Below are 24,325 nucleotides of genomic sequence, written 5' to 3'. Positions count from 1 at the left end.
TGAAAATAACCAATTATATTAAACTAAAATTTAAATCCAATGAGCATAAACAAAAACACATTAATATTTAAAATTTAACAAGCGAATTAAAATCCAACTAATAAAACAATAAAACCATGAAATAACAAATGTAACACAAATTGATGGTGAACACTAGCCATGTGATGAAGATGGACCACCGAGATGGGGCCGAGATGGGATGGAGGCGGCAGAGCCATACGTCGCCGGCGGCAGCGCTCACTGCCTCTGGACTGCGGCAGAGAATCCTCCCGCGGTGGCATACAAGGTAAATAAAATAGATTCTGATTTCTAAATCAAATATTAACAGCTGGTTTCGACTTTGGATTTCAATTTTAATTTACTAATATTATAAAAGTAATATTATGCGTTTATATTTACAGTAGGGGTGGAAAAATATGTCGCGTGTGTATGTGGGGAATTTGAATCCAAGGGTTACTGAACGAGAGCTTGAAGATGAATTTCGCACTTTTGGTGTCTTAAAAAGGTAATAACACAAAATTTTCTTATAGTTGACTATAAAGAATATGCGGTTTGAAAACCGACTTTGGTGCACCCTTTTTGTTTATCTAATGATTATGAAACATTGTTTGTAGGATGAGATGGCTTTGTTTTTTTAATAAGAAGGAAAATCAATGAAAATAAAATACATAAAGTACTAGTTACAATAAATGCTTGTGTTTGCAAGCACGGCACTTTAAGCAGCCCCTATGTTGTCAAAGGGGAGGTCAAGGTAGAAATTGTAGTGTAAAATCTCGTGGCCTCATTGTCCCTTTAACACGGCCACACATCTTTTCAAATAATCTGCCACTATTCCAGTTGGAGTAGAAAAGGAAAAGTTGCAATGGAAAAAAATATTATTTTTAAACACTATATGTCGAGATTTGCACTTTGTTTGCAACTTATGCACATTATGGTATTCTGCTAAGAAGTTTCAGTTTAATATTGTTGGTACTTTTTTCTCACCTCTGTGTGCCCTTGATTACTTTCTTCCACCGAAATATATAGCAGCATCTGTACCCAATATGGTTACATTATTTTATCGTTGTATGATACAATATAGTATGATATGATGAGGACACGTAACTATGCCATTTTTTTATTGATTACTATTTAAGTATTTATTATATATTTATATTAGACCTCCTCTTGTGTAAGATTTGTTTATACCCAATAAACTGAGGACATGTAATCTATAGTACGGTGCGTTTTTCATCTTGTTTGTAGTAGCGTGGCATATTCGATGGAAAGTCGAAAAGCGAGGAATTGAGGGGCTTGATAGGCTCGCCTAGTGGCATAGGCTCGCGGTTGCTAGGTATAGTTATAGTCGGGCTAGCTCCTTCTAAAGGTGCTTGCTTGCGGTTTCCTTTAAACCTACTCGGTCTCATTCTCAGAAAGTCAGGTTCAATAAGGCTAGCTCATTACTCTATTCCCTCCCCCGATCCATCCCTCAAAAGATCGAGCTAACTCGATCTACGACCACCCTTTACTTGTTAGGAAGTTACCCACGTATAATAGAATTATTTGTTGGATTATCAGAAGCACTTTAGCTAGTAGAATAGTTACTTGATTCATTTTCCACCTAAGCAAATGACACAACAAGCAAAGAAGCAACTATCGAAAGCTAACTCGATCTACGACCACCGCGCTTAGCCCGATAAGCGGAGGAAGAAAAGGGATGATCGCGGAAAGAAGATCGAGCCGTAGTTGCATGCCGTAGTTTCTTTCTTTCATCTAGATTGGCTTGGTGAATCGGGCCTACCTACCCTTTGTTCGTTTGCGCAGCGGCATCCTCCTGCCGTGTTTTACTTCAAGAGAGTGTGAGGGGCAAACCACCCTACCACCTATAGTGAAAGAACTACATTCAACTAGCATCGCCGAAAAGAAAACAACCTTCGACCGGCATGTCTTAACCATTACTACTGATCGCGCCTCCCACATGTGCTACTAACTTGCTTTTGCCAACAACTCATGAATAGGAGTGGCATCTTCTTTGAAGCGATGATGAGCCTCATATGCTTTCACAGCTCAATGAATCTCTGGTTTAGTCCCGATCGATATCCACGGAATGCAATTCATATGATCCTATTGAATATAGATTCTTAATAGAAGAACACTTATTCTCCCTTCAGATCTTTGCTTGACGGGGAGTTAGCCTAGTTGCTCCTACGCGAGCTTGCTTGACTACACGGAATTCAAGCCCCGCTTGACCCACCCTTCAAACTTCGAGAACAGATGACAAGCGCACTACGGTGCCGCTCTCTATAAAGGCTACTCCAACTTCGACACTTATTCGAGTCTACTTTCTCGGTGGTACATTCCGATTATCCTTCCTTAAGAAGAAATCCCCCTTTTAGGTTCCTTCCGTACCATTCTTTCCCTACACTACGTTTACAGTGCAAACAGCTTCCTTAATTCCCGAAGTTCGGGTAGGGTGGCCAAGTGAAATAGATTGAATCGCAGAAAGAAAGTAGTAATTAATGTTGAAAGAAAGTGGTCAAACCACATTCCCCGCGGATCGCGAAAACCGGCCTCAAAAGGCTGAAATCTATAACCCGACCTTCTTATCTCGTCGATTGAAATCTCGCTATTCCCCCGGTATAAAAAAAAAGTAAGCGCCCCTTCCATTTATCGATAGGGGGCCAGAACATGCTTCTTGTGTGGTTCCGAACTAGCCTTTTGTAGTCCCCTTGCTTGTTGAGTGTAGTTACGTCCATCTTATATAGGTGCAATTTGATGAAACAAGGTTTTCACTCAACAAGAAAACGGATGCGCTAACGCTATACGGCTTTCGCGGTAGCTCAGTAGTTGCTTTTATGGTCGATTCCGTCCTTTCCTTTGCTCCTTTCTTCTATTGATTGATAGCGAGGAATCCCACCAAGCCCCAAGCAAGGCAAGCGAAGATTGATATAGTTCCTGTGCTCTTTCTTGCTACTTGCCTATAGGGTCCGGCGAGGTGAGCTTCCCCGATAGTCTCTTCCTTCCTAGAAATAGAACTATAACTATAAAACCGCCTCGCCTCCTTACTCGAGATATCCGAGATAGCTCCGTCAACTAATTAACTTATAATAGAACCCCTTGTTCTTGCTTGGTATGGTGGTACAGAGGAGGGGCGAAGAATTCAAGTTCTAGTTCCGCTTCTGCCTAATCTTTAGTATCGCTTTGAGATTGAATCTTTCTAGCCTAAATTCTTCCCCTGGAGCAACTCTTACTTTAGGTTATGAGATGTTGCTAGATTACCCAACCTCAGTTTATTCTTTTGCTCATAGATGTATGTCGAGGCACTAAATATATACTATGGAGCATCTTATTTGTAGATTGGAAGTGTTTTACTATTTTCTTGTACTAATCTCTATTCATTGTTTTCCCAGTTCTTTTAGACCTTACCAGTTGGAGGTCTCAACGTTCCACTTTAGGCTGGATATATTGATAAAGCCCGGGGCTAGATGTGATGGAGAACTGTTCTTTCTTACTACAAAACAATATAAGCATGGAGTTACTCACTTTCTCATAACTTGATCTCGTTTTTTTTGCTTCCAAGGTATTGCTTGGTTTTTTCTCACTGTTTTATTTTCTTTATAATTGCCTTTTCTCAAGTAGTTATTTCCAAAAATATAAACTCAATAGTGGTCAAGTATTTCATATGTACTAGGAATATTTAAGTTTACAATCAAGTCAAGGTTCGACATTTTATTGAAAACTTCATATTTTATTTTCATTTCTATTATCCGAAAGTGTGTCGACTTCTCAGTATTGCACTAGTTGCTTTATATTGGTCCGATCTAATTACCGTGGGATACCATGCGTACCAGTATTTCGGCAAAGCCCTCACAGATAATACAAAGATATTCATCATTTGCATCAACACTAATTATTTCTTCAAATACTAATCACCGTTGGTTATTTGGTGATATTCAATGGTTAAGTATTTTTTTTTGGATAGATATGACTTATGAGAAGTTATGTTTGAAGGTAAAAAGTGGTATGTTCTAAATATACAATGAGTCGTTGATATAGGAATCTATTTGCTTTTGTGTCCTTCTCTCTTGATTTGTTTATAAAGTGGCTTGAGAACTAGGGTGTGTTTGATTACATGAATTTAATTAGTATGATTGTTTTTCTGAGTTCATTATTTGTTTTGTGATTTTTTTGGAATTAGATGGGCTTTGTGGAGCGGCACTAGGATTTATATTGAGTGAAGTCATTGTCACTAATGCTTGTTATTGCATTTTGAAGATTTGGAATTGCTTGGAAAATCGTATAGAAATTTGTAACTCTTAGTAAATCTGAATTTGTAACCCTCAAAACTCTTTTGAAGTTATATATATGATTCAATGAATATTATATGTTTTTTTCAGGCGTTTGCTTGTGTTTATTTTACTTGTCAAATGGTATGAAAAAGCATTGGTATTTTTCTTTGTTTCTATATGAAACCGTGAGGTGCGCGAGTTTAGGGCAAGAAAAAAAATAAAAATAATTTTTTACAATATCAACATATTATTAACGGTTGTAAACCGTTGCAAAAAGCAAAAATAAATATTAAAGCATCATCAATAATCGTTACAAATCAAACTACGCATACGCTTTTAACCGTTAGTAATAGTCACTTTCTGCTCTGCAACGGTTAATAACCGTTGGAAAATTTCTTTTGCAACGCTTTTAACCGTTAGTAATTGTCACTCTGAACGGTTAATAACCGTGTAACGGTTAATAACCGTTAACTTTTAAAATTTTCGTTTGGCAACGCTTTTTAACCGTTGCAAATATTTCCAACACTTTACCGACGCCCTATTTGCAACACTTAAAAAGCGTTGCGAAAATTATTCGCAACGGTTTTTTGCCGTTGCAAATAGCCTGTTTTGGTGTAGTGATTGGTTCCAGAAACTTACTGCCATGTACAATCGATGATACTCAGTACATGAATATTCATGAAAAGATGTATAAACTATTGCAAGCGTATTATCTAAAGTTTCTTAAAAACAAATCCTAATTCGGATACTAATGTGAGATTTCTAGACAATTTTCATCATTGAAAAGGAAACAAGACTTTGTCACTAAGTACAATTATTAATATGAAAATAAAAACAATATACGGGCTACAAGATGCCTAATTTTTTTGCTCTGGGTTTAAAGCACCCCCAAACAGAATGATGCTTAGTCCTCGAAGGATCAATAAATAAAGAGAGAAAGTACCTGAGAGCCGTGAGCAAAATTAGGGCTAGATTGCTGGAACAGAGAGGTTGGAGATCATAATATATTATTCAGAAAGAACAAGAAAATGTTCAATAGCACACTAAACATAGCACACGATACATAGCACACGAAATAATGAAAAACAATAGCATACGAAACATGACAACCAATAGCACACCAAACATGAGGTTTATCTAGATATATGTACAATGGCAAGCGCAAGTTTACCATCCAAATAGATGTGAAGGTCCGGTCCTCTTTAAGAAAATGCATTTCCTTAGCATCGCCTTGATAGATAATAGTCCGCCAAATTTCTGCTCATTCTTTTTGTCTCGGATTCCCTCAAATTGGTCTTCATCTTTTCGTCCTTTGGGTAACATCGAACATGCCTCGGTGTATCGAAATGACGCTTCCATTAACGAAACCTCAATGAGCCGAATGATTCTTTTTTTGGGCACATGGAATCCACCTTGACCCCAATCATGAAAAATAGCCGCAAACCGTGGGAAATGTGTCTTCATGATCCGCAAGCGGTGGATCGGTAAAAGTATATAATCGATCCCCGAAAGTGAAGCTCGTTTCAGGTTGGAGATAACACAACCTAAAATGTTAAATAATGCATGACCACCCCGGAAGCTAGTGCACGAATACGACGAAAAACCTCATTGGCGGTAGAAAAATGCCAATCTCCCATAATGTTCAAGAGTACAAATAACATTGCAGTCCCCATGTTCATGGTCATGCTTGCTAATGGAATGGTGATGTCGCCATGGCACATGGCCATCTCCTTCTCGCTTGATCTCAAGACCATCACCATAAGAGTCGCTAAACGCTTGCCACTAAAAAGGAAATCGGTAAGAATTATGATAGATGTAATGCCAAGATGCAAAGAGGTTAAAACCAACGGAGTAGGTATGGAAGGTTCAAAGTTAGGGCAAGTTGTTGTTCGAAAAAGATATGAGGGTGTGTCACCAACTCGGATTGTGAACCCGCCTAAGTAGAAACCATGCGCATGGTGAATGCTGGTGTGTCTTCCATATTAGCATAAAAGTATGCAGCCCAAACTCGAGAATAAGTTTGGTCGGGGTTGAAGAATTAGGGAAGACCACCCAATGTTTGTGATGTAATCATGGAAGAGATGGCCATAGGCATTGGAATCCATCATAGATCTGAAATGATTGCTTTCGGGGAATGAGTTTGGGGAGGTACCATGGATGATGAAGATGCAATGTTTGATGAAGATGCCATGGTGGATGAAGTAAAGAAATGGGTAACGATACACAGAATTTTTCAAAACTGGATGGAAAAATGAGTATGTAAGAAAATAGACTCCTCAGAAGCACATGTTAAAATTATATTAGTCACAACGGAAACGATGACAATCCTACTAAGCATTGCATACAAAAGAAGACAAAAAGATAAGACAAAATACATAGTCACGACGGAAAAAGCGTAATAACATATAAGATTATATACTTATTGACTTAGTAATATCATGGATTCTTATGTTGATCTTGGAGATGCATATTTTACACCGCATCGCCGCTTAGGTCTTCTATTTGTTGGCCGAAATGCATCCGAATGTCCCTTGGTCGGGCAGAGAGTGCGGTTTGATTCTCCATAAGGAGAGCGTGATTCTCGCAATGACCGAGAATGAATTCCCATTAGTTCCTCACAATGCTTTTCGAGGAAAAATAAAGATCCGCTCAACATCATGCATTGCTTGACGTTCTTGGAAATCCTTAAGAGTTGTAATGATGATATTTTGACGAAGTGTAGTTCCCTCAAGCCCCCGATGAAGAAGTTGAATGCCTTCCATAGGATTAAAAATATTAAACATGGCATTTTCATCAAAGACATGGTCGATTTAAAGCTTGGGTCGTCTTTTCATCTATCTTTGTATCGAGTCTAAAACCAACGGAGTAGTCTGTTTTGAGTACATTTATATGTGATCTTTGAAGGGTGTCTCGGAGAAATTATTGGATAACCCCAACGCATCATAATTTGTGCTTGACTAAAGTGGGTAGAGGTGCTGACCTTCTTGTTTTCTTGGTGATTACGCTCCAGAGGTGTTGCATTAGACAAAAATCATCTCTTTGAGTCTGCAAAATCCAAAGTAGGTGAAGTTGAGGCTTTGTGACTTCTGATTGGTGTGACGTACCTACCACATTGTGTCCCAACCAGTGAAGCACAACACGTTGATTCTATTTCAAATAGCGTTGAAGAACACTGTGATGTGTATTTCCGTCTTCGTCATGAGATACGGTAGCTAGTAGTAAAGATTTGGTGGAATCAAATGATGACTCTTGAAAAAGGGACTCCTGGGTATTCACTGGGATTTGAAGTATGTCGGAGAGCATGTCCTTAGTCAACTCCGATCGTCGTCCATAGGCATTGAAGTAGAATTTTCCATTTTCAGATCCGCTAAATTGGTAGAACATCAAAACCAAATCTCGGGAATAACTAGCTGCTGAATGATATAGAAGAGGCGTCCATCCGCGACGTATGATTTCGGTGTCAAAATAAGGAGAAAACCGGCCATCTTCGAAAGTTTTCGTGTAGTCTTGTTCACCGTTATTTTTCTTGGTTGATCCATTGGTAGTATTACGAGGGAAGGAGAGTGAAAATGTTTGAATAAGAATGGCTGAAAAAGAAGAGATTTATAGCCAATCAATGAGTCTGTACCAAACTGGATTCCAAGTGTAGTTAATGACCCATGTGATAATGAACAACATCAATGGGGATCCATAGTAAGGCTTGTCATGTCAGATTTCCAAAGACAATTAATGAGGTGGGTCAATGTTAATGTTAAAAAACGGATGAAAGTTTCACAGGGTAGTTAGACTTACACGTAATTTCAGAATGATGATCATAAATCAAGAATAAAATATGGATCGAAATGCATGTGTGACAAGGGTTATCATTATCTTGTAGCGTCGCTTATCTTCTCTCTCGACCATGAGTATCAATTAATTATTTTGGTGAGTTTTGTAAGGTGTTTCTTTGTTATGGTTTGTTTATTTATTTATTTATTTATTTATTTTAAGAAAAAACAACTAATATGCACAAATATTTAATACGAAGCTTCTCCATTTAATATGTAACCCGTACAAATGTGAGAATTATTTAACACACCATACTAATATACAAAACAAAAGACAAAGAGATGGTTACATAGATCTAGATGTTCTGGATCATGTTATGTATGAGTGACAGCAGAATAATGATAAACACTGTTATCATGAATATTGTGATAGCCCATTCGCGTTGCTCCTTTTCCCATCGCTCTATTGGATTCATTATGTTCAAGAAATTGAGGATTTGTGAAGAAGAATTTGTGGAGAATGAGAGAAAGGGGTTGAGTGAAAGTGGAAAAGGAGAGTTGTATTTATAAGTAGATTTCTGACCGTTGGGCATCTGACCGTTTGGATCAGGCCGTTGGTGTCTGACCGTTGGGCTTTGAGAGTAGGCCCATGCATCAAGGAATATATGAGGAAGTACACTACGTGCATAACATAAATAATTTCTCATTCAAACCATCTGGAGATACAAAATTATGAGAAATCAACCGATATATAATTTTTTGTATCACTAGAAAAATAAAAATGCAATGCATAAGGGAAATAAATGACATAGTCATTGCTAAGCCAAGGAAAATAAAAACGACTCATCGAATCCTCCCGGTTAGTAGAAGATGAACCCGGTTTCTACGGCCCGCCACTGACGAACTTCAGCCGAAATGACCGGTCCGAATGTGGCTTATAGATCAGAAAGCAACCGATCTTGAATTGCCGCTGATTTGCCATCATCATTCTCCTCGAAACGGCCTTGGCGATTTCGCATTTCTTGCTTTGGAAGTCATTTTGGGAAGTAAGCATCTCTTCCCCGGCGAAGAAACATCCCGCGCAAGATACTAGTATTCATGTGCCTCAAGGCTTCCATAGGAGTATTGATTCGCGATGGTATCTTCATTAAAACAAATGGGTGGTGAAGGAGGAGGAGGAGGTACGTTATCATGCTCAATGTCATCTCTAGCTACCGGTCCTAGTGGTCTAAAACACAAGTCTCAAAAATTCCAAAATTCTCGAAAGACCTTGTTTCAATGAAAGGAGTAGTGGATTTGAAACCCTAAGTTAAACATAAGCCGAGTAACAAGTACGCAAGAAGAAGAGCTAACCGTTTGACACGGTCGTAGAATATGGCCCGAAATGGACCATACGAAAGTGTTCTTCCTCCTCTCAATCAACGAGGATCCACAGCAGTGCAAGAAAGTCTTGTTCACGCCGACGCGTCTTTGAAGTTCCAATGACGTTATGCGCCCCCATTGAAAGCGGCTAATTGGTTGGTTACGCCCGAATCTTTGGTACACTCTCGGTCGAGCGGTGTTGTACTCTCCCTCGAAAGCGTGTCAAACATAAAATCCCTCGTGGTCGGATACTCGACAATAACAGTGGTCGGACTATTAGAGTTTATCGAATCAATGCGGTATTCGAAATCAACTCCAACGTGAGTTCACGCTCCAACCCATCCAATCGTAATCCAAAATTCGCCACCCCGAAACCTCCATTGTTGTAAAATTTCAACACTAAATCTTCGGAGTACTGAGCTGAAATTTGGTGCAATAGATATTCCCACTCTCTACTAGCAATTTCTTCATCGAAAAATGGGTGAAACATCCCGGAATTGTAGAGATTTTCGAAATTTTGCTCAACTGTGATTCTCCTTCGTGCTGCCATAGCGCGGTGTAGATGATCTTTTGAGGGTGGAAATAGCTAGGATTGGTGGAGGAGATGGTGCTGGAGGAAAGGGGTTTCAGTTTGGAGGACTTTGGCCAGCGTCTTGTGGTCAAATTCATCTGTTGGCGAGAAATCTTGTGGCGTGTGTGGGGAGACCAAGATCCGGATTTTGAGGGGGAAGAAATGAGAGGGGTGGACGCGTGGGTTTTTTATACGGATCCGTGATTTTGGGTCGGGTCAAATTTTTGGCCCAAGCCCAAATGAAGTCCAAAAATTCCCCCTATGTCCCGAAATGTTCCGAAATTTTAAACGTGGAAATTCGATTCGTTTTAACTCCAAATTGAACGGAAGAGATATCAAAACGATCGGCATTAAAAATGCCATCCACTAGAATATGACAAAATCACATTCAACATTTTTTTATTATTATTATTATTTTTATGGTGTTTATTTATGTACACATTTATATATAAATGTACAAGTCGAGAGGAACGTGTCAACAACACCGGAAGTCCAAATAAAACAACACATCACAACAGCTTAACTCAGGCAACTTTCATGTCGGCTCAGGCGAACCCAATCCAGCCGGCCGTGGGCTTAACCTTTATGTTTTGGGGGCCTAGGTTCAGATCGGCATACCATCCCCGACCAATGTGCAATGGTCTAATAATAATATTACCCTTAGTACATATGGTATAGCCTCAAACCGCTCAAAACATCCACATAGAAAACCGATCGGGTTGGCACGGTGGAATCCATTGCCCGCATTTAAACTAGGAAATGTCCGATGGTGCATATCACGACTCTCTTTGGGCACCATGCTTTGGGTGCTAATAAAAAAAAAAAAAAATATACATGTTGAGTCTTTTACGCCGATCCTCAAGACGAATGTGAGTCTTTTAACGCCGATCCTCAAGACGAATGTGAGTCTTTTAACGTCAGATCCTCAAGACGAATGTGAGTCTTTTAACGTCAGATTCTCAAGACGATTCCCAACCTGTGGGAATAACGGGGCGATGACGAAGTTTATCCTGCTGCTGCGGTGTCAGACAATAATATACCTTATACCGCTCATCTCGATAATAGATCAAGACACGGGATGTAAGTTGTTGTTGACAATTCATACACCACCCCATCCTTCGCGCACGTCGCTTTCGAGCAAAAGTACTACGACCATTACCAATTCGATATGGGTGAGATTTACACCAAATGATGAGTTGGAGTTCACAAGGAAGAGAATAGAAAAGGGAAGAGAAAGAAGGATTTGAAATTTTTGGTACCCATTGTTTTCCAGGAGGCACGTTTGCTCGATTATCAGAAGACATTTATACTCAGTTCTGAAGTAGAGTTTTGTGGACTAAGGTTCCGGCGCTTGCAACCACACACTCTAGGGATTTTTAGAAAAGAAAATAGAAGAGGGCCCGGCTACCCTAATGGCATACTTTTCCTGTTTAAATACATGGAAAGAAGTACACCAACGAATCTATTAGTCTGTATAGACTGGATCATTGAGAATAGTCTCTTCGACATCTGGAGAGCGCAACTCATGATAATGTTTAAGGCGCTGGCCATTTACTTGAAATTCGCTACCATCATTTACGTTTTTCACAGAGATAGCCCCATAAGGGGTGACAGTAGAGACAGTGAAGGGACCAGACCATCGAGTTTTTAATTTTTCTGGAAAAATGTGTAATCTTGAGTTGTATATCAAAACTTTTTGACCGACTTTGAATTCTTTTCTCAATATGTGCTTGTCATGCACTCTTTTCATGTTGGCTTTATAGGATTTCGAGAGATCATAGGCATCACTCCCAATTTCCTCAAGCTCATTTAACTGTAATTTTCTCTTTTCGCCTGCCACGTTAGTGTTATAATTGAGGCTTTTGATGGCCCATAGAGCACGGTGCTCAAGTTCAACCGACAGATGACAAGGTTTTCCAAAAACGAGGCGATACGGAGACATCCCTATAGGTGTCTTAAAAGCTGTTTTGTATGCCCACAAGGCATCAGATAATCGTAGAGACCAGTCTTTCCTAGATGGATTGACAGTTTTTTCCAAAATGGATTTGATTTCTCAATTAGAGACTTCTACTTGACCACTGGTTTGAGGATGATATGGAGTTGCCACTTTGTGCGTGACTCCATATTTCTTTATTAATGATTCAAAAATTTTATTGCAGAAATGTTTTCCTCCGTCACTAATTATAGCTTTTGGAACACCAAATCAAGAGAAAATATTTTCTTTTACGAACAAAACGACCGTTTTATGATCGTTAGCACGACATGCCAATGCCTCAATCCATTTTGACACATAGTCAACTGCTACAAGTATGTATAGGAAGCCATGAGAATTTGGAAATGGACCCATGAAGTCGATGCCCCATACATCAAAGATTTCCACAATTAGAATGGGATTTAAGGGCATCATATTGTGTTGAGTAATGCGACCTAATCTGGCGGCAGCGATTGCATGCTTTGCAATGCTCATGTGCATCTCTAAACAAGTGTTGGCCAATAAAACCACATTGTAGAACCTTGGCCGCAGTTTTTCTTACCACTAAAATGACCACCACAAGATTGTTCATGGCGGAAGGATAACACATCGTTGTGTTCCCGGTCGGGGAATGCAACGGGCGGATTAGTTGGTCCGAACAATACTTGAAGAGGTAGGGATCATCCCGAAATAGAATTTCATAGTGGATTAAAACTTTTTCCGGTCATTACGAGACCAAGATAAAGGGACTTCCTCGGTAACTAAGTAATTTACTATGTCGGGCGCACCAAGGGGCGAAAAAATAGAGTACAAGTGTTCATCCGGAAGGAATCACGATAGGTTCGGTATCGATATCAACATCAATCGACAAGTCTTGATAAATGGTCCGCAACCACATTTTTGCAACCTTTTTATCTCTAATTTCGAGAGTAAACTCTTTGCAAAAGGAGAATCCATCGGATCAACCTTTGTTTTGCATCTTTTTCGCTAATAGATAACGGTGCCGCGTAGATGGTCATGTGTAGACAATAGTTGGAGAACACACTAGGTAAGGATTTTAAACTTATCCAACGATATAAAACGGTGAGAAACTCTTTCTCGGTGGTGGTATAGTTACGTTGAGCTTCATTAAGGGTTTTACTCGCATAGTAAATGACAAACGGCTTATCTTCTCCGGCGTTGCCCTAGTATAGCTCAATAGCATAGCATACGCGCGTCACACATTAATTCAAAAGGTTTAGACCAATCGGTGGTTGAATTATGGGAGCGATGGTTAATGCAGTTTTAATATCTCAAAGGCTTGTTTGCAAATCAAACTGAAATCAAAAGCGGCATCTTTAAGCGGGGAGATTGGTTAAAGGTCTAGCAACCTTTGAGAAATCTTGAATAAATCTCCTATAGAAATCTGCGTGTCCTAAGAATCGCCGCTGAATGTCTCGAACTATTTTGGTATAGGAAGTGAAGCAATTTTTTCTATCTTAGCTTTGTTGACTTCGATTCCATCCTTTGAAACGATGTGTCCTAAAACTATTCCTTTAGTAACCATGAAATGACATTTTTCCCAATTAAGAACAAGGTTTTTCTCTTCACAACGTGTAAAGACCTTTTCAAGATTTGATAGACAATATCGAAAGAATCTCCATATATTGAGAAGTCGTCCATGAATACTTCCATAAACCGTTCAACCATATCACTGAAAATATGAAGCATGCAGCGTTGGAAAGTACCAGGTGCATTGCAAAGGCCGAAAGGCATTCGTCTATATGCAAATGTACCAAATGGACAGGTGAACGTTGTCTTTTCTTGATCAGCAGGGTCTATGACTATCTGAAAATAACCTAAATAACCATCAAGAAAACAGTAATAGGCATGACCGGCTAAACGTTCGAGCATCTGAACGATGAATAGAAGTGGAAAGTGATCCTTACGAGTGACGGAATTAAGTTTGCGATAGTCAATGCATATTAAGCCATTTCTATCGGATCTGGCGAAAATGCATTCATCTTTATCATTTCAACAACCGTAATGCCGATTTCTTTGGAACCACGTGTACAGGACTCACCCAAACACTATCATAGATAGGGTAAATAATACCCGCATCTAGTAATTTTAACACTTCCTCTCGGACCACATCTTTCATGGTAGGGTTTAGGCGACGCTGCGGTTCACGCGACGTCTTAGCATTTTCTTCCAGGTGTATGCGATGGGTGCACATATTAGGTTCAATGCTTTTAATGTCATCGAGGGACCATCCAATAGCAGAACGATGTTGTTGAATGACATTAATTAAACGAGCTTCCTGATCGTCAGTCAATTGTGAAGAAATAATAACTGGGTGACGACCATCGGCATCAAGTTGTACGTATTTTAATTCCGAAGGAAGAGGTTTTAAATCGTGGGGGGGAGTGGGTATTAAAGATTCTTGAGGAAGGTCATCATCCATGCAGTAAACAGATTGATGATCATCCAAGTTACTTGACATCACTGTTGTAGGGTCAAATAATGGTACTGACTCTAATAACTCATTTACTTCTTGTGTATAATCATCGTCCTCAAACTCGATTAAGCTAAAGGAAAGAAATTGGTACACTTCATCTTCGTGAAAAGAGTTTGTGAAATACTCTTGCGGAATGCTGTCTACCCTGTTGACCTCACCATCAATGTCAGGCTCTGGAAGTTGTTTCATCAACTTGAACACATTCACCTCGACCGAAAGATTTTTGAAGGACATGGTCATGGAACCATCTCTACAGTTAATAAGAGCATTAGCAGTGGTGAGGAACGGACGTCCTAAGATTATAGGAATGGAATCACATGCAACTTCTGTATCCAAAATAACAAAGTCTACAGGATAGAAGAAATCTTGGACTTTAACAAGGACGTTTTCCACAATTCCTTTTGGATACTTTATGGAACGATCGGCTAACTGTAGAGTCATGGTGGTAGGTTTGAGCTCATGAAAACCTAGTTGTTTAAATAAATAATATGGAAGTAAGTTCACACTAGCTCCTAGGTCTAGTAGTCGCGATGGCCGTGTATTTGTCACCTAAGGTGCATGGAACCGTTGGTCTAGCGGTCCTTGTATTTTACTATACCATTGTGTTGGTGATGGAAGGAAACCGTTCAAATGAGGAACGCTTGTTGAGGAACATTAGTTCTCTTTTTTGTGGTGCACATATCTTTCAGAAATTTTGCATGTTTTGGTAATAGTTTTAAGGCATCGAAAAGGTAAGTTGATTGTTAAATTTTGAAAAGTCTCTCCGAATTTCAAAGAAAATTCTCATCGGGTTTATTCTTTGCCAAAGCGTCGCGAGAAAAGCGATGCCTTAAAGGAAATTGGCAAAGGGGTCTACTTGTTTGTTTCCTACATTCGAGGTGTTAACTTTGTTGGATCCGGGGAATCTTCCGTAGGTTCATTATTAGAAATAGATTCCTTGGAACCCTCTTTTTCCTTTGGTTGATCATCCGCATACGACCGATTGTCTATAGTTTTTCCAGTTGTAGAGTAGTGATTGCATGCACCTCACCTTGGTTGGGGTGCTTGTACCGGGGCATTAGTGAGTTCAAAGGTGTGTTTGCGGTTTAGGGTTTGGAAGCTGCCTTGTGCAGAAACACGCCTTCCTGACTCTTTTCTTGCGCCAATTATTGAAGTGATTGTTGAATAGACGTTAAAATTTGAGACTGTTGGTTCATGTAAGCTAAGAAAGTCTCGGTTGTCCTATCCAAAACGCGGGTTCTTGCGGTTGTCTGCAAATGGTAGTAGTTCACGATTATTCTTTGAGAAGTTATTGATTATAGTTGGGATCTGGATTAGCTGGAACAAGGCTGCGGTTGGTTTGATAGTTAGCATTGGAATTATTTTGAAATTGACCTTGTTGGTATTGTTGATTATTTCCTTGGCGGTATGGAATAAAATTGTTGGTAGGTCGAACAGGTGGATTAGCGAAACCTGGAGGAGCCCCCATTTGTTGGTTATTTTGGCGCCAAGCGAAATTCGGATGTTGTCTCCACGGTGCATTGGGAATGTTGAATGCACATGCCTCCTCCGATTGTTGAGTAGGGGAAGCATATAACAAGGGACAATATGCATCAGGATGGTCAAGACTAAGACAAAGGACACAAGGGGCGGTGTCAACGTTCATGACTGGTTTTGGTAGTTGATCGTTTACTTGAACTGCAAGGGCATCTACTTTTTTAGTTAGGGATTCTATCAAATTTTTTATTTCGGGATCGGGTTTTACCTCAAAAATATATGTGGCCTTTGTAACATTGTCCTTTGATGACCGAGACGACTTCGATGTTTACCCCAGTGTGTACCTTTTTTCGCTTGTTTTTCAAGAAAAGTATAAGCGGTAGCTCCTTTGTCCATGAAGCAACCGCCGTTCATTATATCAAGAGTTTCTTTTTGATGATTAGAAAGACCATTAAAGAATGAACGAACAAGGACAACTTTGTCCGTTGGTTGGTGATAAGGACATTCTAACGAAGATCGATAAAATGACTCCATGCTTCGTAAAGGATTCATGAGGATTTTGGCGAAAAGAATTGAATTTTCTACAAGCATTTCGGTTGTTTTTCGAGTGTAAAAACTGAAGCATGAAAGCTTGAACTAGTCTATTCCATGTATCTATGGATTTGTATGGTTGTTGTCCCCGCTAGCCGATTGACGCTTTTTCCACTAAAGTGAATGGAAACAAAGAAGCAAGAGTTGTTCCTTAGAGACTGGATGGTGAAATGTTGTTGCCACTTGTTGAAACTTCGAAGATGATTGTAAGGTTTTTCGTGCTCCAAACCATGATATATAGGTAACAAACTGAAAGCGTTTGGTGGGATACTGAAAATCACCGACAATGTCCTCAAGTTTGATCGCGGGGAAGAAGGTCCTTCCCGTAAATGCAAAGATATAGAAGTCCGAGAGGGCTTCTCTGGCTGGTGGAGGATCGTCGGCCATAATGACGAAGTTGATGGCGGCGAAGGATTGTGATTAAGGTAATTAGCGAAGAAGAACAATTTTAGGTGAGAACTTACGCAATTGCTTATCGTATTTTTTCGACGATAGGTATGTTCAATTTCTTTAGTGGAACCGCAGACCTTAATCTCATGCAAGCATAAAATTAGATCTAACTTACGTAGGAATTTAGTAGGGCTCGAATTTTATTATTATCTTAAGCATTAGAGTTTAACAACATATGCCTAAAAACGCTAACGTGAAAGCGATGAAGCTAGAATACGTGTGCATAAAAACCAACAACCGTCACAAAGAGAGATATGAGGGAGGCTTTCCGTGCAAGCACGGGTTCTAATTAAGTAACCTCAATCTTTCAAGTTTCCTAGACACCATTGGAATATGATTAAGATTTATGGAATTAAAATTTATGCAAAGGCGGTATTAATTTTAATTAATAATAATAATTATTATTATTATTATTTTTTTAAGATTTTTGCAAGGGTTAAAAAATACAAACATGCAAATACGATCTACTCATACAATACTAGGTGCAGTAGCATGTGAAGATACTCTACTCATAATGATAGCTATCTGAATAGGCAAGTTTGTATCATCGATAAATATTTCCATAATGTCATGGGCAAATATACATCGATGAATATGTATATGCTTAATTTGTAAATCGATATTACGTAAACGTATATCAACAGTAGCAGGCAAATTTGAATCACTCATATGTATCTAAATACATTAGCATGCGAATATAGTATACATACGCAGAATAATACGACAAAACTAAACATGCAAAGTATTATACCTAAACTAAAATACGACTCTTGTATTGCATAATAATTCGATTTCGACAATACTCATTGAGATTGCGAGTGTCATATAGAGAGCAGCTTTATCCCGTAGGGTTTAGAAACAACTTACCCAACTCAGATTTTAACCCTCGTTGGAATGTTCTCCTCTTTCTTGACAAAATCGACTTATTTAGACAATACCGTGTAGGTATAGTAGAGAATACTAAACATGCAATAATAGACACTTATACATATAAATATAGATAACCATGCAAAATAGTACCATTGGTATGTACATATACATTAATATGCAATTCATACCCACTTAATCGCATATAAATATTTACGGGCGTATTAATATGATTCATGCATATTTCTAGCCTAAGACGTAAATAATAATCCATAAACTAATTTATAATAACTACGTACATGGCATTCATGCAGAAAAAACGAAAAATAAAAATAACACTGAAAATTTGGAACCTGTAGCTTCCCGCTAGTCCGCCTTTGAACTGAAACAGACGTTTCAATCCGTCGACGCGATTAATCCCAAAAGAGAGTCGAATTATCATGTACAGTGCCAGATAGTTAGGCCTGGATATAGATCAGGGTGTACCAGTGGATGCTGGTGGTTGAACAGGGCAGCAAACAAGCAAATAAACCAAATGGATCGCAACTTCACACCAGCAAGACGTGTCAAGCAATCCACAATGAGTTCAAATTTTTACAGAAGTCTTATAATCTCCTGTAGTGTACGTTCCCAGTCCTAACTTTTGGTACCTGGAAGTGCAACGAAAAATCCGTGAGCTTACAGGTCTATTGCGAGACAAAAATACGAAATTTGACAAAAAACGTAAGAACGAACGAAAAGGAAAGGAAGGAAGAGAATGGGGGTTCCCCCTTGATGCAACTTCCTATCTGTAGCACAAGTCCTATGGCTTTAGAACAGCAGCGGCGCCATTTTGATATTAACTTTTCCTTACGTTAGAGATTAGAATCTCTAATTTGGTACAAAAGCAACTCAAAGTTCCTTACTCACGATTTTCGTTTTCGTAGAGCTAAAGTAAAGATTCAAACCAACCTAAAGTCTAGGACAACTACAAATTGTTTGTTACTCTTAGGGAACTAATGAGTAAGGTTATATTACTAATGCTAGGTTTCTTTCCTACACAACATTAAAAAAAAATATTAAAGTTTGAAATCATGCACTTAATACAAAAGACAAATTACTAAAGAAAAAAAAATGGAGAGCTAATCCTCCTCATGTGAAACTAACATTTAGTTGTTGATTTGAAAAGTTTATTGATTCTTCCTAGACTCATAGACAAGCCCCTAATGGAAGAAAACTTGATCCCTAGCATGTATGGCTCACTTAAAAGCTCATACATGCTAGCAAGTGGAACCAAGCAATGACTTATCTCTAAGCTCATTGCTTTGATTCCTAACTAGACACTACACCAACTATCATTTTGGGATAGGATGTAGAGCTAGTTGTTCTTCCTAACAACCTACCAAACCAACAACAATTGTTTTTCCCTCACATGAGTTGGATTAACTCTCCAAAAGGGAAGTTAGCTCATGATCCTTGGGACAAGGAAATTACAACTAGAAAAACAAAAAGAGAGAGAAAGAGGAAGAAGATAAACAATCAAACTCACTTGCTTTTTATTTTCTAGAAGAAAACAAATGTTTCCTCCATTAAAACTATTACAAGCTTTCTTACAAAAACTAAAAACTAAAAAATCCAAATGACTAAGGAACTAAAATAATACCATGTAAGAAAAATAAGTCAAGGGAGTAAATGGAGTGTCCCCCACCCTTGTCTATTTTCTTCTCCATTTGAGAGAAATCTCATTTCCTCCCACGTGAAACATCAAACCACATTTACTTCAGTTTTATCCACCACATTAAAACAAAGTGACACATTTCCTTTTTTTCACTATTAACACCTAATCTAATTTATTACATGCAAGGTGTCAACTTTGCACCAATAATTTGTTATTTTTGTCTTGACATGCTCCATGATTGATGACTCATCCAATCTTGTGACCCCGCATAGTGGGTCAATGTGCAGTTCAGTGGTGGTCCGGTATTTGGGCAGTTTTACAACTTTCCGCCTATGCGTAGAGTTCATCGCCCTGATTGTCTGAGCAGCTCTCTTGTCGCATTCGGAGTCCTGGTTCGAGAGGTAGGAGCTTTGGAAGTTTGATGCTTCTGTGCGGATTTGGAAGAATTCATATATACGCTGTTCCTCGTGCTTTATCGCAGGTTTAACCAATATTTCCATGTTTACTGCAAATACATGCAAAAATATGAAAACATATTTATTTCATGATTATTAAACACATAATTAACCAAATTTATATGTCTCAATGGGGTTTCATAATACACTTTTGGGTGCTTATCAACATACATTGTGGAAGCTTGGCTTATATTTGTTTTAGCTACATCACCTGCACTTTAGTACGAATAATCAACTCATGCATGGTATTAAACATGTGCTCCTGTCGCCAGCAAGCTTGACGTGTTGATATCGTTAATGGCATCATGTCTTATTTGATCATTGTTGTATAGGCTCTATCTTAAAAATAATTATTTTGGAAGAAAGTTAATATGTGAAGAAATAATTATTTGTCCAACTAGTTCATGAATGAAGCCTCCTACATTGTTATAGAAAGAAATATGATAGTATAGAGGCACTAGAGAATTCTTTTGGACCTAAAGCTTTTCCTTATCCTTCAATTTCAAAATTGTGGCAGCATTTTGCGTATGCTGATTAAAATTTGTAGATTTCTTTATCATTGGGAAAAAGTCACCTCTGTTATATGAATATCACTCTTTCTTAGTTCTGGTTCAGCATATTGCTTGAATTGGTCCATAACAAAAAAGGTTTTATGCAGGGTGTAATCGGCAAAGATTGGAATGGGCTGCACGACAAAAAATTGCAGTTGGAGCTGCTAGAGGGTTGCGATACCTTCATGAGGAATGTAGAGTAGGATGCATCGTCTACCGTGATATGCATCCAAACAATATCCTCATTACCCATGATTTTGAGCCACTGATATGGAATTCATTCATTTATATAGACTTAGTAGGAGTTCACATTTGTATCTAATTTCCTTTTGTTTTTTGCTTTATTCAAGACCAAAATCTTAAAATAAAAAATTTATGTTGTCATAGTTTTCAGCCTTTTTACATATCTAACAATTGGTGTTGGGTTATAATTTCTTTAATGCTTGTGGATAAACAACCATTTATCTAGCACATCCAATATATTGCTGTAGATAATGCTCTGGTTTTTTGGATACCCATTAATCTTTTGCAACTAGTTGGTGAAAATAAGGTCTTTACAGGACGAAAAGTTGTGGATATTAGCAGGCCCAAGGGTTAGCAGTGTCTTACTGAATGGGTATATATTCTATTAAGTGAATGAACGTTGAACACACATGGTTTCTTGTTTATATTGTCTTTAAGAGTTTTGTCTCATTCATCTTAAGTTCTACTATACAAGTTATTTCCAATACATTTTGGCACAGAGCTGAACCTGATCTTGAACACAAGTAACTGTCTTCTGTAGAACTTCCTTTGTCATTCAGGTACTATATTGTGCGGATGTTCCGTCTGTTTATTTTCCTTTTATAAAATGTGCATTGACTTTCTAGTACAATGTTTCATATTGCAGAAAAAAGAAAACAGAGTGATTTGTTAGGCTGTGATAGATTCTTGGATTAAATTGATTGCATCAAGCCAGGCTGTGATAGGTTCTTGGTTGGATGATTGTGGTTCTCTTTGGCTCATTTCGGTACTGCAGATTAGATTTTGTTGGTATATGTTGGCTCGTTACAATTTTTTGTATATAGTGTAATATTTGTAATTGGAGACGATATTTGTGTGATGAATGTGATTTTAAGATATATTTCAACTTTATTTGATGATAAATGACCAGGAAAATGGTATTATATTGGGATGATATTGGCAATTTTGTTTTTTTTTTTATTATATTTTATTATTATTTTGATAAATGGGATATCACTTTTAAAGTGATTTATAGAGTTATTTCACATCACTTTACAAGTAATTTGGAATCTGAATGAAACATCACTTCCTAAGTGATGTTAATCGGCCTTATTGATTTCATTTAAAAAATGATGTTAAACGTTATAACATCACTTGTGGACATCGATTAAAAAGTTATGCAAAGTTATAACATCACTTGTGGACATCAATTAAAAAGTGATGTGAAGTAACATCACTTGTCGACATCGTTTAAAAAGTGATGTGGAAAACCCTGACTTTTCACGTCGCCACCATTCACATCACTCTCAAAAGTAATGTCTTATACTTTTGACATCACTTTTTAAGTGATGGGAAATGCCATTTATGTTGTAGTGACTCTTCTGTCAAATAACAAAATCACTTCACTCGCTCTCTCTTGGATTATATTGAATAACACAAGTTAAAAAAAAAAATGATAACATTAACGCATATAGGGCCACATTCTATTGTCTTGCTTTAGGCCACCAAAATGTCAGGGCGGCACTGCTGGTTACATCCACGGCTTTGGTCCTGGGGTGGCACCATTTTCTATTTCCTCTTCCAGAGGCAACCATCAACCATCAAGGACTTCTGCGGAGGCTGTGAGTCATGCTCAGGAGGCGGAAAGACGTGCTCAGGAGGCTGAATGACGTGCTCAAGAGGCTGAAAGACGTGCTTGAGAGGCTAAGAGACGTGCTCAGGAGGCTGAAAGACATGGTCCTCAGGAGGCTGAAAGACATGCAGGTGGGTAGGATCAAAAGCTAGAGGCAATGCAAACTACCACGGCGAGTTTCATGGCAAAGTTTGGTTCCTATATTCCTAAGTGCTAAGTATTCTGTTTGTAATAAATGCTACTTTACTTGACAATGTTAACGTAGATAATGAATATATGAATTTTGTTTGCCCATCATTCATTTGGGTGCTCTGTGTTGCGATTGTATACCAGTTTCAGTTACGATGGCAGGGGAAAAAATTGCAATTGAAATAACAAAAAGAAGTGTCCGCCTTGTGGTTTCAAGAATTCATCCCTTTTTTCTCAGTCAACTCCATCCCTTTTTACTGAACAACTTATAATATAGTATAGAGATCGAACAACAACCCACGTATTGATACTATACTCGTGAAAAGCTCATAATACGTTGGCATGACATTAGAGCTGAAATATATTAGGGAGATTAGTAAATAACATTATATAAAAGTTCTAGTCCTTAAGACAGAACAACAACTAAATTAGAAAACTCCTAAGAGGCCTGTCAATTTGCACTTAGAATATATCCTTAAAGTCAAGAAATCAAATGAATAAATTTAATTGGATGAATTATCATAAGAAAGCAACTTAAACAGATCATCAACTTTGTTCAACTTGAATTGATCAATTTCATACTATAGAAACAAGACAACGATGAATAAAAGTCTCAACAAAACACTGAAGTTTCCAATCTGTAGGGTTTTTACCGATATCTCATGCATGATTCTTACGATATGTACAATTACGCTATATCACATGCATAAAGTAAATGAGCTTGGAAATAGAAGATCGTGCATCCTTGGTCACGACTTTCAATTCGAAGTTCCAAGCTTTGATCTACCGGAGAAGCTGATGTTCTTGGCACACTCAAGATCTTCTTCTTCTCAACTTAGCTAGAGTCAAGTTCCAACCACAAACAGGAAGCAACCTTTGTTCACGATCCAAGAACCAAGAACTGACAATGGTTAGCAATGGAGGTTACCACCTATGGAATCTCCATGAAAAACTAGCTTCTTCTTTAGAAAACGTTGAAGGCCACCATTAAAGGGAGAGAGAGATTTGCTCGTTTTTGGGATAATCAATATGTGAGAGGGGGGGTCTATTTATAGAGCTCTCTCACCTCCTCAAAATCTGCTAGGATAGAGTCCCATACTTATCCAAAATCGGCTAAGGATAGAGTCCTATACTCATCCCAATACCTGGTGGTTATCCTTATCCCAGTGGTTTATCCTTAATCTTGGTGGGCGTTTATCCATATCAGGTCTGACCCGGCCTTATTTCCAACATCTCCCACTTGCCCACAATAGCGAAGAAGGTTTCTAAGAGAAGCGTTTAAGTAGAATGCTCAGCCATTCGTGTGTCTCACACGGCAAATAGTTCGTGTGACCCTAGCACACGTATCATGATATCTGTGAAGTAGCAAGTCGCAATGAAAAACACGACGACACAGTGATCTACCATGAAAGTGATCTTAAAGAAGACGAATCTGGAAACCTAATATCCAGAGCATGTGTGTATACCCCAAGATCTATTTGTTTCATCACTTTGACAAATAGCACTTATCCCTATGAGTCCACACCATAAAGTCAAAAACGTATCACATGATTCACAATTATCATCAATTGTCCTGGCCAGGTAGAATCCCAGTGATTGTGTGATAAACCTTCAGTTCTTTTACCCTTTGCACGCAAGTAATTGTCGTCAGAGTTCTACCAACTTCCCATGCATGCGGTCCAAATAAATTTTAGTAAGAGCTTGTGGGGAGCAAACCAAAGTTACGAGTAGTCCTCTTATTTTCTTGATAAGGTCAAAAGTTCAAGGAGGGTACTATTCGATATCTCTTAAACAAAA

At 38.5% G+C, this 24,325-nt stretch overlaps 1 long non-coding RNA gene across 1 annotated transcript; it reads left to right on the top strand.

Moving 5' to 3' along the window:
• Window positions 1-322: 322 nt before the first annotated feature.
• Window positions 323-4,368, top strand: LOC147495995 (uncharacterized). The gene is made up of 3 exons (XR_015199386.1): window positions 323-505; window positions 3,390-3,559; window positions 4,178-4,368. It is a non-coding gene; the product is annotated as an uncharacterized LOC147495995 (long non-coding RNA).
• The last annotated feature ends 19,957 nt before the right edge of the window (window positions 4,369-24,325 follow it).

Source organism: Coptis chinensis, chromosome 6 (genome assembly GCF_015680905.1).
Source record: "Coptis chinensis isolate HL-2020 chromosome 6, ASM1568090v1, whole genome shotgun sequence".
Lineage (NCBI taxonomy): Eukaryota > Viridiplantae > Streptophyta > Magnoliopsida > Ranunculales > Ranunculaceae > Coptis > Coptis chinensis.
Note: the sequence above shows the minus strand (reverse complement) of the source record. Positions and strands in the feature narration are given on the sequence as shown.